Source organism: Ictidomys tridecemlineatus, chromosome 5 (genome assembly GCF_052094955.1).
Source record: "Ictidomys tridecemlineatus isolate mIctTri1 chromosome 5, mIctTri1.hap1, whole genome shotgun sequence".
In the NCBI taxonomy this organism is placed as follows: Eukaryota; Metazoa; Chordata; class Mammalia; order Rodentia; family Sciuridae; genus Ictidomys; species Ictidomys tridecemlineatus.
In genome coordinates this window covers 89868818-89885195 of record NC_135481.1, presented here as the reverse complement: position 1 = coordinate 89885195, position 16378 = coordinate 89868818, and the positions used below count along the sequence as shown (strand labels likewise).

The 16378-nt window shown below is 46.9% G+C and overlaps 1 long non-coding RNA gene and 1 pseudogene across 1 annotated transcript; one reads left to right on the top strand and one right to left on the bottom strand.

Moving 5' to 3' along the window:
* Positions 1 to 689: 689 nt before the first annotated feature.
* LOC110599510 (uncharacterized) lies at positions 690 to 10660 on the bottom strand. The gene is made up of 4 exons (XR_005729983.2): positions 10465 to 10660; positions 10088 to 10229; positions 9924 to 10021; positions 690 to 931 (listed from the first exon to the last, which is right to left on the bottom strand). It is a non-coding gene; the product is annotated as an uncharacterized LOC110599510 (long non-coding RNA).
* A 3899-nt stretch (positions 10661 to 14559) lies between these two features.
* LOC144377858 (microtubule-associated protein RP/EB family member 1 pseudogene) lies at positions 14560 to 15431 on the top strand (annotated as a pseudogene).
* The last annotated feature ends 947 nt before the right edge of the window (positions 15432 to 16378 follow it).

Below are 16378 nucleotides of genomic sequence, written 5' to 3'. Positions count from 1 at the left end.
GCTCTATTTCTGTTTCCTTTCTTATTCTCAGACTATGGTGGCCTTCCCTCTGCATTCTGGTAATCTTTCTTGTTTTTCTGAACTGATTTCAGGAGCTGACAGCTAAACACAAAATGGACCTGACACTGGAGAGTCCTGCCTTACAATAAGACAACGCTGTCCTCAGGAGCTCACCACCTCCTGTGAGTGCCAGACTAACACAAGCCCCTGAAAAACACTACTTCTGCAGACAGTACCTCATCTGGTCCTCATATCAATATCCCCTACTTCCCTAAAGATGGGGAAGACGATATTGAAGACATCAGTCTGCCTCTTTCCCACTTGCTAGCACCCTTAATAAGGCTTACTTTCTTTTCCCCAAATACTCATTTTTTCAGATATTGGTTTTCTGTGTGGCAAGATTCTGAACCTGCATTTGGTAACAGAGCAAGTGGTGGAAATGTCACTGTTTGATGTACACTGAAGATATCAACAGGGTTTTTGGACAGTGTGAAGTGTGAGAAAAAGAGAAGAATGAATGACGGCTCCAAACCCTTAAGCCTGAGCATCCGGAAAGATGGAACGGCCACCTGTGGGGATGGGGAAGGATACAGATGGAGCAGGTTTAGGGGAAACCCGAGGAGTTCCGTTTGGATGCTGTATATGTTACCCATTGGTATGTTAAAAAACAAACAAACAAACAAACATGATTTAGTGATTTAGTACAATGACCATTTATTATCTCACAGTTTCTGTGGGCCAGTAAGTAAAGAGTTGCTTAGTTGGGTGGTTCTAGCTCAGGCTCCTCATAAGTTTCTGTTCAGGAGGTCCACATGGGCTAGAGGTTCTGGGAGTTTGATTGGGCTGAAATTCCACTTTGATTTGGATTTCTCAACAGCTATTGCAGAAGACCTCAGTTCCTCAGTATGTGGGCCCTTCCAGGGAAAGGGATCTAAGAAAGAGCAAAACCAAGGTGGAAGTCATGGAGATTATTTTTAAAAACCTAGTTCCTAAAGTTACATACCATCACTTTTATCTCTTTCTAGTTTTTAGAAGGGAATCACTAAGACCAGCAGCCCACACTCAAGGGCAAGGCTATTAGGCTACACTTATTTTTTCCATATTTTTTTAAAGTAATGCATTGTAATTACACATAATGTTGGGATTCATTATTACAAATTCATTCATACACACAGTAGAATATAATTTGGCCAATAGCATTTCCCAGTATTTCCCCTTTCCCTCCCATTCTCTTCCCTCAGTCTTTCCTCCACTCCTCTGGTCTCCATTTGACTAATCTCCACTTCTTTTATTTTTATGTGGTGCTGAGGATCGAACCCCGGTCCCGCCCATGCTAGGCAAGCACTCTACCGCTAAGCCACAATCCCAGCCCTAGTCTCCACTTCTTGAAGGAAGAGTATTATGGAGATTATGGACATATTTTAAAACCATCACAGCTATATGAAGTTTGAGATATTTATGAGTCATTTCAGTGAAAATGTCAAGTAGACATTTAATTATGTGAGCCTGGGGCTCAAGAGAAAGGAAAGACATATTTGGTAATCCTCTGCTTATAAATGGCATGCATATTGGGATGACTGATGGAATAAAAACAGGTAAAGAAGATAATCCAGAGAACCCATGGATTCTATTCCTTGGAAAATTGATGAATCTCTATTGCCATGGAAGATGAGTTCCTTCTTACCACATTTTATGCAACCAACAAAGTATACCACATCACATTGTAGAGGTTTAGAGCCAGGCTTTATAGGGTAAACTTTCAAAGTAAGAGTATGTTATTATTTATTTATGAGGTGTTCCCCAAAAGCTTGTGTGTGAGGGAATCCAAGAGTATTCATACTTAATTACTAGATTATGAGAACCATAACCTACTTAGTGGATTAGTCCACTGATATGGATTAACTAGGTCATAACTATATGCAGGTAGGATGTGGCTGGAGGATATTGAGGGCATGCTTTTGTCCCTGGTGAGCTGAGCTCTCTGTCCTGACCCGCTTTCTTCTGCCACACCCTTCCACCATGATGTTCTTCTTCATCTTGGATCAAGAGCTATAGAATAAGCTGACCATGGACTTAATCTCTGAAAATATGAGTCAAAGTAAACTTTTCCTCCTCTAAGGTGTTCTTGTTAGGTCTTTCAGTCACAGTGATGCAAAGCTGATTAAAACTGAGTCAGTAAGAAGAAGAGAGATCCATGCTGTGTCCCATCTATTCAGCATCTCCTGGAAAGATGAACTGAAGCTGAGTGGTCTGCTGCTGATACAGTAGGTTTGGGTTCCAGCGGAGTGGCGTTGAACCTCTGCTACCTTGCTTCTATATGCAGCTTGAGGAACTGACCCATTCGTTGTCAAAAGATCGGGGCCCAGGCACAAAGGGCTTAGGTACCTGTTTTTCTTGAGTGCTTTCTGGGACAGCCAGCTCCTCCAGATCTGGAAGCTTGAGGCCTGTGGGAAGTTGCAGAAGCCATTGTCCCTGCTGAGAACTGAGCTTAGGTGCTGTCCCTCTCATTGGGAGATGGGAGAGTCTGGACCCAGATCTTTGTTCAGATAATCAAGAACCTCTCAGGATCTTTCCGACAATGCATTTGTTACATCACAAATATTAAGTCTCTACTTGGACAGCATTGTCAAGAGTATTTAAAAAGACTGCTACAGACCAGTTATAAAGTGGAAGAAAATTAAACTAAATGAAAGATGGACAATAGAATAAGAGTGATTGGCCACCTTTATTAATTTGAACCTAGAATAAAGTTTGTGATGATTTGTCATTTATCACATTGAAGGAGATTTGTGCTTCCCTGAGAAAGATCATCTCTAGCTAACTATATACCCTAAAGTGTGAAAATCTCCAGTAGTTTTCCATTGTCCACAGCAGAAGCCCCTGATCCTACAGCTCACTGAACCATTCCTCACCCTGCCCCTCCATTCTAATTCGTGAACCCTTGACTCTTCACCATTCTACAAGTGGACAGCACCTGGAGTGTTCCACGGCCCCCTCTCCAAACACTCCCCCTTCTGGTGTCAGGACCATCCCAGCTCCTTCATGGGTGCTTTCCTGCCTCTCCATTCCTGGAAGATTGCTCCTGCCTTATATTAGCCATGAAGACACACAATTATTTATTGTCATATTATTATCTAATCGCTTCCATAGGATCATTTTCCAAAATGAGATCCTGCACTTCACCAGAACAGAGGGCAGCCTTATATGTTCTGTCCCTAGGCACTGCTTGTTGAAATGTACATGCTAAGGGCTGAGCATGTGCCTGGCTTATTAAGAGGCAGGAGAGAATTCTATAAAAGGGGAGAGTCTCCTTAAGACAAACAATTAATTGAATAGATTTTAGAAATGTCAATCCACCTGATCAACAAATTTCTACAATTTGTTTTCTATAGATCTTTACCCATAAGTGTTCTACAGATCAAAATTAAGTGACCTTTTAAGGAAATAAGGATACAAATATAATTTGGAGCACTTCAGGAAAAGTAGATGCAAGGATTCCATGACTGGCAGAGAGAAAGGATTAAGGTAAGAGTATGGAGGATTCTGGGTTCTCAGTTCGAGCCAGAGCTCCTCTCTAACTCATGTTGAGCTTGAGAAAGTTAGTTCCATCTTGGAGCCTCAGTATCCTCATCTTCAAAATGGGGATGACAATAATAGTACCTACCACATAGACAAGAAGAAGATAACAGAGGGAAATGCCATAGAGTGTTTAGTGTGTTTTCTGCCACCTAAATGCTCAATGCAGCCCTTATTATCATTATTAATCTTCGTCAGTCTTCTGAAGGAGGCAGAGGATGCTGGAACAAAAGGGGGCAAAGCCAGGACTGCATCAGGAGCAGGAGTTGCTCTGAGATGAGACTGGGTCAGGGGGATGGGGGCTGAAGGGCTGCCAAAGCAGCCCTGCAGAAGAGGGGAAGAGAACCCCCAGAGAGGAGCAGAACAGCATAGCCATAGAGGTGGTGCATCTGGGATCTGGGGTGAGGTGGGACCAGGGCACAGAGGGGCTTGCAACAAGCTGGGGAGACAATGGGGACTGAGCCTAGAGTTGTAGCCCTGAGATATAAAAGGAAGGACAGAAACTGGAGATATTAAGGAGAAACAAGTGGCATGACCAGGTCTGGATGAGAAGGGAAGGAGGGAATAATTTCAAGACATGGAGTTACAACCCTGTAAGGGATTTGGTGGTCAGCAAAGAACCCCTTGGGTACCTGCCATGTGCCTGGCGCTGTTTGCTCTGGTGAGGGAGTGGCCCACTAGGATGGGGAAGCTGGTCTGGGGAATGGATTGAGAAAAGCTCTGCATATTCCTGTTGGGACTGGTGATGTTGGGAGGTACCACCACAAAGGACCCATGGAGACACACCTTCCCCAATGCTGATTTTCTTTCCAGGGTTCGTTCCAGCAAGATTGGGACCTGACAACTGGCTGCCATGCTGGGGGCTATGTGCTGGACTTTGGGCTCTTCTTTGCTCATTGGCTCTTCTCTCCTTAAGAATGCATAGAAGGAGGGTGGATAGGAGCTGTGTCCTGGCTGACAAAGTGGCTGTCGTCCTTGGGTCCCAGCAGGGGTGGATAAATAGGAGTCCCTGGCCTGCATGTGTCCAGGGGATGTTCATGTCCCTCCCCATCTCCACCTCCCATAACTCAGCTCTGGGAATGAGCATCTTTCCAAGGGTGAGCTTCTTCCTTTTTGTTGTTGTTGGTTCCAGGGATTGAACTCAGGGGTGCTTAACCACTGAGCAGCATCCCCAGCCCCTCTTTTTAAAATTTTTATTTTGAGACAGGGTCTCACTAACTTGCTTAGGGCCTAGCTAAGTTGCTGTGGCTGGCTTTGAACTTGCGATTCTCCTGCTTCCACCTCCTGAGTTGCAGGGATTAGAGGCGTGTGCCACCTCACCCAGCTCCAAGGGTGAGCTTCTTTCTTTAAATTCCCATTTTTCTAGGAAGCAAAGTGAGATGGTGGATGAGCAGAGTCTTTGGACTTTTATCTGGCTTTGAATGCTGGCTCCAGACTTTTTACATGGGCGATGTGCAGATTGACCTGGACATCTCTGTAAAATATGACAGTAATACTTCTATAATGGGGTAGTATGAAAGCCTGGCACATAGCAGGTATTCGACAAGTGCCAGTTTCTCTTTCCTGCTTTGGAGATTTGGAGGCTGGGGCACTAGGGAACACATTCATATTTCACAATCAGGCTCCTAAGAGGAGGGTGGGAAGGGCTGAAGCCATCACCCCAGCTCTGACTGAAATCTTGGCTAAGCGGTTGCCAGGAGTCTGGCCAGGCACAGGGCCCATGGGGTTGTCAGTGGGGAGACGCGGCAGAGTGAGGGGCTGAGTGTGACCAGCACCAAGTGCCACATGGGGAAGGCCCAGGACCCAGAGTGGCTGGTGGCCGTGGTGAGGGGCCAGGGGCGGAAGGAGGAACGGTGGTTATTTTAAAACCATAACCGACTGAATTCTCCATCACAGGTATTAAGGTAGACCATGTGCTTGGTCACTCCAGGGGCCCCCAGTCTACAGAGCAGCAGTTCTGGGCAGAGATGCTTCAGTTTGACTTGGAAGGCGGTTCTTGGTCCTCACTTGGTGCTGCTTTCCTCTGCTTGGGTTTAACCCGGGCATGACTCCAGGGACGTCCAAGAGGAGTCACCTCCCACTGAAGCACAAACGTCTTTCACTCCCCGACCCTGGTCTGCAATGTCCCCTTCTTGCTGTCAGGGAAGAATGTGGGCGTGTGGACCTCCCCACGTGCATGGCAGGAGGGGCCAGTGCCTTAATCCAAAGGGCCTCAGGTGCAGCAGCGAGCAGGTCAGAGACAGGTGGGCCTGGGGAGCATGGGGCTGTGAGGTTCTCTCATCTTCCACCTCTATCCACACTCCTGCTTGTGCCCCAGCTGCCTCCCACAGTACTATAAAGCTACAGCGCTGCTTCTACTGGGCAGAGCAGACCTGGGACAGTCTGCCCAGTGGCCTGTGGGAACTTCTCTCTAGGTCTGACACAGCACTAGTCCTGAAGAATCTCCCAGCTCAGGCGTCTGAGGCTGTGGCCAACTAGACTTACTGGCACCCAGTCTGATGGTCCCAAGCAGCCCCTCTGGGCTGTCTCAGGGACACTTTACCTGTTTACAGGCACAGTTGACACTAGGGATCCCCACCCAAGCCTGTGGTCCCAGCCAGAAGCCACTGGGCACTTCAGGTGCCTTCCTGCTGTCCCTGTCCTTGCTGTCCTGATGGGCCCACCTGAGATGGGTCAGTCTTGAGTCCCCTGCTGGCCCTGGAAGCAGAGAATGGGCCTGTGATCTGACACAGCTCTGGGTGGAGGGCCCTGACCAGGCCTCCTCTGACTTTTATAAGAAACTCATGTTTCAGCACTTGTCCCTGAGTTGTGTCCTGAGCAGGGCTGGTGTTTATGCCATGTGACCTCCCGCCTCCACACCTCAGAGCAGATGCTAAGGCACCGGTGCCTTTCCTCACACCCCTCCCCATGCTGTTTCCACAGAATTGCTTTTCTGGACGATGCTGTATTCTAGGGACAATCTGTGTAGCCCATGTCATGAAGAGGCTGATTGGCCAAGAATTCTGTATATCCCTGGGGAGGAAGAAAGATCCCCCAGGCCCCTTCTCCACAACTCCGGGGTCACGAGGAGAATAGCAGCACTGACCCCCAGCTCCTCCCACAGTCACCCTGGCCCTGGACTCTGGATGGGCAGAGGGCTGGCCCCCCACCCTGTTCTGCTTTCAGATCCTGAGCATGAATGTCAGGACCCGCCTACTGCGGCCCCTCATGGAGAAGAGGGGTGAGGGTGGCAATGGCTCTGAAGCTGCCTGGCTCTCGCTCCTGAAGGGAGACACTTGGGAAGGGGCCGGGAGTTGGAGTATCCCAAGGAGAGCACGTAGGACCATGCTCGCTCTCTCTCTCTCTCTCTCTCTCTCTCTCTCTCTCTCTTCTCTTTCTGTCTCATCACTTCCCAAACCACATCTTCAGGCTCATTGGTCCCTGTCATCACAGGCAATGTGATTGACACTGAAAGGGAACATTTGGAGGGAGTGTGGCCATCAGACTCCAAAGCCATAGGAGTCCCTATCACCTCTGATATGCTCTGTCCCCTGAGAATGGCTGGGTGTGGGCAGTGGCAGGGAACGGGGCTCCTCAGTCCTCGTGGTGGAGACAATCCCTGTGTTTGCTCTTCTTGTCCTTCAGACCAGCCACCCCTCCAGCTGGAGAGTGAGATTTGGAACCCAGACAAATTTAAATGGGCTGGGGGTTTTCCCAGGGGAGAGGCGCTCCCCAGGGTGGCAACCACTGCCCCAGCCACACACTGATGGCTTCCTGTTCCCAGTGGGATCAACTGAGATCCACTTACTGCCCAACCACACTTTGTGTGATTCCAGGGAGCTCCCGGGTTTTCTAGTGGGAGACATGGTGTCAGGACCCTCTGGGTCTAACTTCTGCAAAGAGCCTCACTCCTCCCCAGACACTGCACTCTCCCTACTTTCCCTCACTTCACTTGCAGGATAACAAGGCTTCTGGCTCCACTGGTTCACACCTGTCTGTCTTCTCACAGAGAAAGTTGGAGGTGCTTATGGCCGCTGCTGCCACCTATGCATCTCAAACAGTGATGGGGCATGTTGGGATGGGGCAGTAGAGTGAGTATCAAGGTGTAGAGGAAATACATACTGATCTTGTATGTATTTCCTCTACACCTTGATACTAATAAAATCTAAGGGTGTACATTGTACCTCTGCCCTTCCCACATGTAAAATAATTGTCATTGCTTTTATATTATTCAGTCCCCACAACCCTTAAGCTGCCATGTATGGTTGTAAAAGTTGTTCACTGCACAGGAGCACCTAGTCTAGAAACAAGTGGGAGCTGAAATCTAGTTCATGCTCTGCTTGCCAAGCCATGTTCCCTGACTTCCCTGATGAATTATTTATTCCTGTCTAGCATTCAACCTCTGAATTTCTTCATGTTGAAGATAATCTGGCTCTGCAAATTCCTACCTGAGCCTGAGGATGGGGTGGCTTTAACATTTTCACTCATGATGTCAGGTACCAAGAGGGCTGTGTGAACTCAGAAGAAAGATTTCTTTAAAAATGACACCAGGGGGCACTATAGGCTATCAGTGCCCCTGCATGACTTTCTGGTGACTGTCATGGAGCAGGACTTATTAACTCAGAGTGGCAAATGAGAAAATTGAGGCTGGGAGATCTTAATGACTTGTCCAAGGGCAGTCAGTCCATGGCCAAGCAGGGGATGACCTTGGGTGTCCTTGGTCTAGTTCTCTGACCTTGTGCCATAAGTGCTTCTCTCTGGGCCAAGACTGGGCAAGCAGCCTCTACTTTGATGGTTTTCTTTAAGCCCAGGCTTCCTCCCACTCCTGCTCAGATTTTGCTCCTTGGTGTTTCCCAGGGGTTGAGTGGGGAACATCTGGGCAAGCCTGAGAGCCCACATATTCAGCCTCCACACCTGGGGGTCTGGCAAGGACCCTCTTCCCAGTGGCAGTGCCTTTCCCATTTCATTTCCTTCTTAGAGGCTGGAGGCTATGCCACCAGCAAAACTGCTCTGCTGAGACTCTCCAAGTCCTTGGCTATGGAACTGGTACCAAAGAGCATCCCAGGGAACAGCACATCTCCAGGACTCATCCACACCACGCCTTGTGCTTCCCCCAGCCTGGCCCTCTAAGACCAGCAGCCTCTCACTTCTCTGTGGCAGAATCAGGGCTCTCTTCTGGGAGCACTTCAGGGGACCCTCAGCCTCAGCACTGGGCAGGGTCATCTGCTTGCAGGGCCTCACATCTGCTATGGCAGCCTCTCTGTGTCCCCTTCACAGTCCTATCTAGCCCTGATACTCTGGGTTTCTTCAGGATGAAGATAGTTTTCCAAAGCCCTTTGAAACTCTCTGCTGGCAGAGGCATGCAGTCTTCTCCAGAGGAGACAGGGCTCTGACTCTATCCTCACCCATCAGCACTCCTCTCACTAAGTCTGGGGTTGCACAGCCCAGAAGGTGGGATTGGTGAGGAGCGGGTCACCATGGACCTCCATGGAGCCCCATGCCCTGAGGGCCTGGGACATGGGTTCCAGAGCTGGAGAGTGTGCTGGGCCCCTGTCCAGAGCGCAGGGCGAGAGGTCAGGCTGTTTGAGCAAGGCCGAGACCTCAGTTCTGTTCTTTCTGATGTCTTACCTATACTCACCAGGGGCCAGTACATCACTGGGGGGACACTGAGGCAGCTGGCTTTTCCTTGAGGCTTTGAAGGCCGTAGCTTTGTGTGCAGATATGGTTCTTCTACCCAGGAACCAGAGAGTGACTGGGAAGGAGAGCTAAGGAAGGCCAGGCCCTCAGTGGTATTGAAGGTGCCAGGGGCTGGTTCACATGTAGAATCCCAGACAGAGCCAGTGAAGGGCATGATGGATGATGGGCAGAGTTGTTGCTGAGAGTTACTGAGCTTGAATACTTTTTTTTTTTTTTTTTTGGTACTGGAGACCTACCCCAGGGGTGCTTTATCACTGAGATACACCCTCAGCCCTTTTAAAAAAATATTTATTTTTTAGTTTTAAGTGGACACAGTATCTTTATTTATTTTTATGTGGTTCTGAGGATTGAACCCAGTGCCTCATGCATGCTAGGCGAGCACTCTACCACTAAGCCAAAACCCCAGCCCTTGTTTTTGATTTTGAGACAGAGTCTCGCTAAGTTCTCCAGGCTGGTGTGATTTTTTTCCCCCCTTTTAAGTGGCAATAAGCTTTTGAAATGCTTAACTTACTGCCTGGTGTGGTTAGCCAATATGAGGACCTGCTTTGCCTACAAACATATTCCTGCCTCCGTGGCCCATTTCTGTATGGTTCCCATTCTCAGGAGCTACTGCATCCACACTTGTCCATAGTCCTTGGCTCCTGAGGACCTGGAAGAGAGGAAGTCCTCACCTGGAGAGTGGGGATGCAGAGAACTCAATGTCATGCCTGTCGTCCAGGAGTGCAGCCAACACCTCATCCCTCAGAAGGTCAGTGACTCCACCTTCCCCCTGAAAATAATCTGTGATTAGGAATGGAAGATCTGCTAAGGATCCCTCCTAGACCTCCATGTTTACCTTTCCAGGCTCAGTTTCCTCAGCTGTTAAATATGGAGCTGGACCACGCGACTCTCTGTGAGATACCACTTGGTGTCTTTGGCCTCCAGATCAGGATGGTCTTAAAGGTTCCAGCCCTTGCAGGCATGTGCCACTCTGAGTCCTGTCACCATTACAAGATATTGGCCTCAGTCATGTGGCAAACCCTAACGGGTTCTTATTGGGGAGCAAAGAAGCTAGAGAGGTCGGGGACTCTCAAAAGGCACCAGACCCCAGGATTTACCAATATGGACAGTGTCCTTTCCAGTCCAATTCCTGTCATACTCCTTGCACTTCCTGCTCCATGACCCTTCCCTCACCCTGCTTGCCCTTGTTGGCCCAGTGTCCCAGGGCCTCACCTGTTTTCCCCAATGGCTATGTAAGCTGCTGCTGCTCTTCCCCACAGCTTCACGCCTGTTCGTCTAAGCAATGGCCTCAGCCCTCACAGAGAAGACAGCAGCAGTGAGATGGCACTCCTTCCATTTCCTGCACTCCATCCACAACTTACTTGCCTTTGCTTCTGTCCTTGGCCTGGGCTCACAGATCAGTGGAAGAGGTATGGCACCCCTCTTTCAAATCCACTTTGGGTCTCATCCTCTCCCACCCTTCATTTCATAAGCTCCTCATTTCATAAGCTCCTCATTTCATAAGCTCCTCATTTCATAAGCCATCTTCTCCTTTACCTGCTTCAACCTCTCAGAGCAATTTGATCTAAAAACTAAAGCTCCACCAAATAACAAATAAAACACAAACTTCCGTATCTCTGAGTATCCTGTAGCCATCATTTGATTTCACCCCTGACCACGCTCGGCCTTCTCTCCTATGCTCCTGCAGGTGTTTTCATGATCAATGCCCATTCTGAGGTTTTCATCTCTGCTTTTGTGGGTATTGACAGTTTAGATCCCAGCTACTCGCCATGTGCTCAAATGCACACCAGGGTCTTCATGGATTCTTTCTCAGCCACCCAGGTAAGCCTCTGAGTCTGTTGTTAGCTTATGGTTTTTGTTTTTTTCTGCCTCATAATTTTGCTATTTCTGGAATATTTCTTCAATGTAGCTACTGTCTCAGGCTGCTTTGCCTGGCCAACTGACTATTCTATCATTTTAGTACTATTCCAGGGACAATTCTCCTAGGTCTCTGGGGAGTGAGAAGTGGATTCTGCCTTGAATTTCTCTTCCAAGTCAGTGTCTATGAGTTTCTCCATTCAGACAAGCTTCAAGAACATTCCTGACTCTTCTCAAGGGGGTTCACACTGTGCCGTTCCCTAAGACAACTTGCCATGGTACTAGGTGGGCCTCTCTCTGCTGGCCTCTCTCCTGGTTGGTGTCTCAGTTTGATGAAGTGCCCAGTGTTACTCAAAGCCATTGTCACAAAGCTTTTGACCACCATAAAAATGCATCATGCTGGAGCTGAGAAGTGGAAAATCCCATACCCACCAGGGAGTATGGGAGCTGACCAGGTTGGAATCCCTTCAGTAGGGCTTCCAAAATATGGGTTAAAATTTCCAGGCTACCACAATGTGTCTGTGTGTAGAAAAGAAGTGTCATCAGAAGAGTCATAAATTTTAATTTTCTTTTTGATTCCAACCTAGCTGCTCTAAGGAGCATCAAACTGGTTTCTTCCCACTTGGATTTTTAAGTCACCGGTCATTTGCATCTGGCCTTCACAGACTTCTGCAGCAGGGACCTTTCTCATCTTCTCCGCACAGGCTTTCTTTCTTTTTTAATATTTTTAGTGGTAGATGGACATGTTATAACTTTATTTTTTAATGTGGTGCTTAGGAACGAACCCAGTGCCTCCCACATGCTAGGCAAGCGCTCTACCACTGAGCCCCAGCCCCAGCCCAGAACATGCTTTCTTTTGCTTGTGATAGAAGGAACTTCGCACAGTAGCTCAGCCCTTACAAAAGTGCTGTGAGGAAATCTCCACCTCACCCTCCACTTCCCTCTTTACTTCCTCCTACAGCATGAGTAGAAGCTAAATTGATAACTCCATGATACTGATGGCAGTTTGCAAAGCAAGGTATCTCTTTTTTTTCTCTCTTCCCCTTGGACCACCTGTACCTAGGCTTAGTGGGCTCAAGAGACATTTTCAGTCTCTAGTAAGCAGGCCTTGCCTCTGCTATATCCAGCCGGGTCTCTGCTCTGAGTTGAAGACGTGTTACCTGAAACTTGCTGGGTACATCAGGTCAGTCCTACTTGGCCCCTTACCTCCAATTTAGAGAGAAAGGTGTAGAAAGCTTTATACTCTAATTAACATTAGCATTATGAAGGAGGCCCTGGCTTTCACCCCCACCTGTCTCCTTCAATGTAATTCTCAACTTCTTAGAACCCACGTGAGGGTGGGTGTGGGTTAGCATCTTCCAACGGCTGTCCCGTGGTTGGTGGGAACCTTTCCTTGTCTCTGCTCTACTTGGACATGGAGGGAATTTCTGGCTCTGTCAAGGCTGCCCAGAGAATGAAGCTCCTGCTGGTGCCACCACTGCTTGTTACCATCAATTCTGGCACAGCATTTGAGTGTGCAAGTTGGTGCTGGTACACATGCCATTTCTCTCTTACTGCAAAGCCTTTTGGGTCATCTCCTATTTTTGCAAAGCTCAAAGGCCTCGACTGCCTCTTCAGGTACCAGTTCGTGGGAGGTTCATGTTCTCACATGAACGTTTCTCGCACATTCCTATCACATTTTTACAACTTTATTTTTGTAATCCCCCCTTAAGTGAGCAGAGATCCTTGGCCTGGAGGAGTTGGTCTAGAGGAAAACTAAGGACAGCACTGGGAAGTCTAGATTTTCCCAAGACTGCTGGTTCAGCTGGGCATAGTTGGTTTTTAGATATTGATGGGTGGGTCTGTTTATTTCAAACTGACTTCTTTGCTTTTACAGCTTTATACAATGATTTCTGAATGTATCATTGCCTTCAACAACAACAGGAAGTCCCAGCTCCAACTCTATTTTTGTGCCCTATGAGGTGGTGCTTGCAGAGGCTATGGTTGCTGTGCTAAGAAACAGTGAGATGCAATGGCCTGTATGTACACCCAGACACACACACACACACACACACACACACACACACACACACAGACACACACACACACACACACCCCTGCTGAGTGCCACAAGAAACAGAATGAAATCTACATCACATCATCTATATAAGTAAAAAAGCATGCACACAAAATGACTATATATTTTATAAATCAGAAGGCCGACAAATAAAAGATGTAAATCAAGTGTATTAGAGTGATTGTCTTTGCGGGGAGGGAAATGACAGTGAAAGTGGGGATAAAAAGAAATAAGTAAGAGTGGAACCTTGGACAAACCAGTAATGAGTGTGTACCATGAAGTAAGGAAAATTAATCTAACCCTCTGTTCCAATGACTTAAAAAAGCTAAGGAGGCCAGGTACAGTGGCACATACTTGTACTCCTAGTGACTCCGGAGGCTGAGGCAGGAGGATTTTGAGTTCGAGGCCAGTCTCAGCAACTCAGAAAGACCTTGTCTGAAAATAAAAGATAAAAAGGGTATGGATGTAACTCAGTGGTAGATGCCCGTGAGTTCATCCCCAGTATGTAGGAAGAGCTAGAGAGATAGATAAACCCTGGGTCCTGGGATTGGATGTTTTAACCAAGTCAGGCCCCAAATGCAGAGTCATAGAACTTTTACCCCCGCTTCCTTTTACCAACAAGGACAGATCTGTAGGTTGGCTAGGGCCACTTCTGTACCATGAAGGTAAGGGCCAGGGTGGCAGAACTGAGGAGGCCAGAGAAGGAAGCAGACTGCTCTATGGGAGGAAGAGTAGGAAGCTACCAGGGAAAAATACCAACATCAGGGCTTGGGGAAAGTTTGTGTGGTTTCTGGGTGGGAGAGGACAGAGACAGAGAGGCGGGGAATACAGGTGGTGTGCATGTGAACCAGTACTGATACGTGAAACTTGGACATGGCTGGGCACCAGAGAGTGAGTAAGTTTGCATAGGAGCCCAGGAGCATTCTGAGAGGGCAGCAATATAATCCATACCCCCTCTTGATGGATTTCAAATCCAGGTTACCTGGGGCAACTTGGTCAAGGTCCTATAAAGCTTCTAACATATAATCTAGGAGAATATGTTATGACTTCCCTGTGGGGAAAGACTCAACAGGATGCAAGAATGCCAACCATACAGAAAAGAGTGAAATAATTGACTGATTACATAAAAATTAACAGACTGTTTTTTATCTAAAGAAAATATTTAAAAAGATAAAAAGGAGTTGGGCATGGTGATACACTCCCTCAATCCCAGCTACTTGGGAGGCTGAGGCAGAAGGATTGCAAGTTTGAGTCCAGCTTCAGCAACTTAGCAAAGCCCTATTGCATAATAAAAATTTTTAAAACGTCGGCCCGTCGTGGGGGGGGTGGGGCGGGGGGGGGGTGTGCGTGTGTGAGGTCATCGCACAGGCGGGCGGGGTCGGGCGGTTTGAACGAGACTAAGACCGAACCGGAGCCGGGCGCGGGCAGTGGACACGGTCCCACTGAGAGCCGAAGATGGCAGTGAACGTATACTCGACGTCAGTCACCAGTGATAACCTAAGTCGACATGACATGCTGGCCTGGATCAATGAGTCTCTGCAGTTGAATCTGACAAAGATTGAACAATTGTGCTCAGGAGCTGCCTATTGTCAGTTTATGGACATGCTATTCCCGGGCTCTGTTGCCTTGAAGAAAGTGAAATTCCAAGCTAAGCTAGAACATGAATATATCCAGAACTTCAAAATACTACAAGCAGGTTTTAAGAGGATGGGAGTTGACAAAATAATTCCTGTGGATAAATTAGTAAAAGGAAAATTTCAGGATAATTTTGAGTTCGTGCAGTAGTTCAAGAAGTTTTTTGATGCAAACTATGATGGAAAAGACTATGACCCTGAAGCTGCCAGACAAGGTCAAGAAACCGTGGTTGCTCCCTCTCTTGTTGCTCCAGCTCTTAATAAACCGAAGAAACCTCTCAGCTCGAGCAGTGCAGCCCCACAGAGATCCATTTCAACACAGAGAACTACTGCAGCTCCTAAGGCTGGCCCAGGGGTGGTGCGAAAGAATCCTGGTGTAGGCAATGGCGATGATGAAGCAGCTGAATTGATGCAGCAGGTCAACGTGTTGAAGACTTGGAGAAGGAGAGAGATTTCTACTTTGGAAAGCTAAGGAACATTGAATTGATTTGCCAGGAGAACGAGGGGGAGAACGACCCTGTATTACAGAGGATTGTAGACATTCTCTATGCCACAGACGAAGGCTTTGTGATACCTGATGAAGGGGGCCCACAGGAGGAACAAGAAGAGTATTAACAGCCTGGACCAGCAAAGCAACCAGCAACTTAGAGTTTGTCTGAAAATATTGAAAGTAAACAATTCCATAAAGGTGGTATTAATTTAAACTAAGATTGGAACAGCAATTCCACTTCTAGGACAGAGGCAACAGAACTATTTGCACTTGTGTAGCTGTTTATAATAAACTCTCACTGAAACAATTTGTTGTCCATCAGTAGTAGAATGTATAAATAAATTATGGCTTAGGCATATAACACATACAATATGAAATGAATGAGTTGAAAATATATACATTAACATGGCTATATATATAAATTTAAATGTAACATGAAGTAAAATTGTAAAAATGTACAAAAAATAATATATTTTATGATTTGCATTTATATAACATTAAAAGAAAACACAAAACTCAACTACAGTGCTTAGGTATACACTCGGTGCTTAGACAGTAGAAATATAAACAGAAACAAGGCAGCAATGGCCATGTTGGTAAAAAAATGGAGGGTGGGTTGTAAAGAAAGACTACATGGGGCAGATCTGTCCACCACCCTGGGAGGTTATGCAAGTATTTATCTTGAGATAATCACTGTGTTTGCTGAACATTTTGTTTTGTGAACTCCATCATAGATATGCTCTACCTCATAATCTAGAAAAAAAAATATTTTTTAATTGCTTTACCTTCATAGCAAAGTGAGTGCAGATGTTTTGAGTAGAGCTTTTACAAATAAATCTCTGATTGGTTCTGGCTTTTCTTTTTTTTCTTTTTCTTTTCCATTGTGAATTGGTGGGAGAAAATGATGGCACTTTCTTCTCTGATATTATAGTTGGAGACACTTTTCTCTCCTTCATCTTCATGTTGGGATCCTTCAGTATCCATTTGGGCAACCAATGCTGTGAAATCTGACTCTAAAAGAGAATTGAAGGACCTGGGCATCCATCTAAAGAAAATTACCAAGTCTGATCAAACTTCAGGGTACATCAA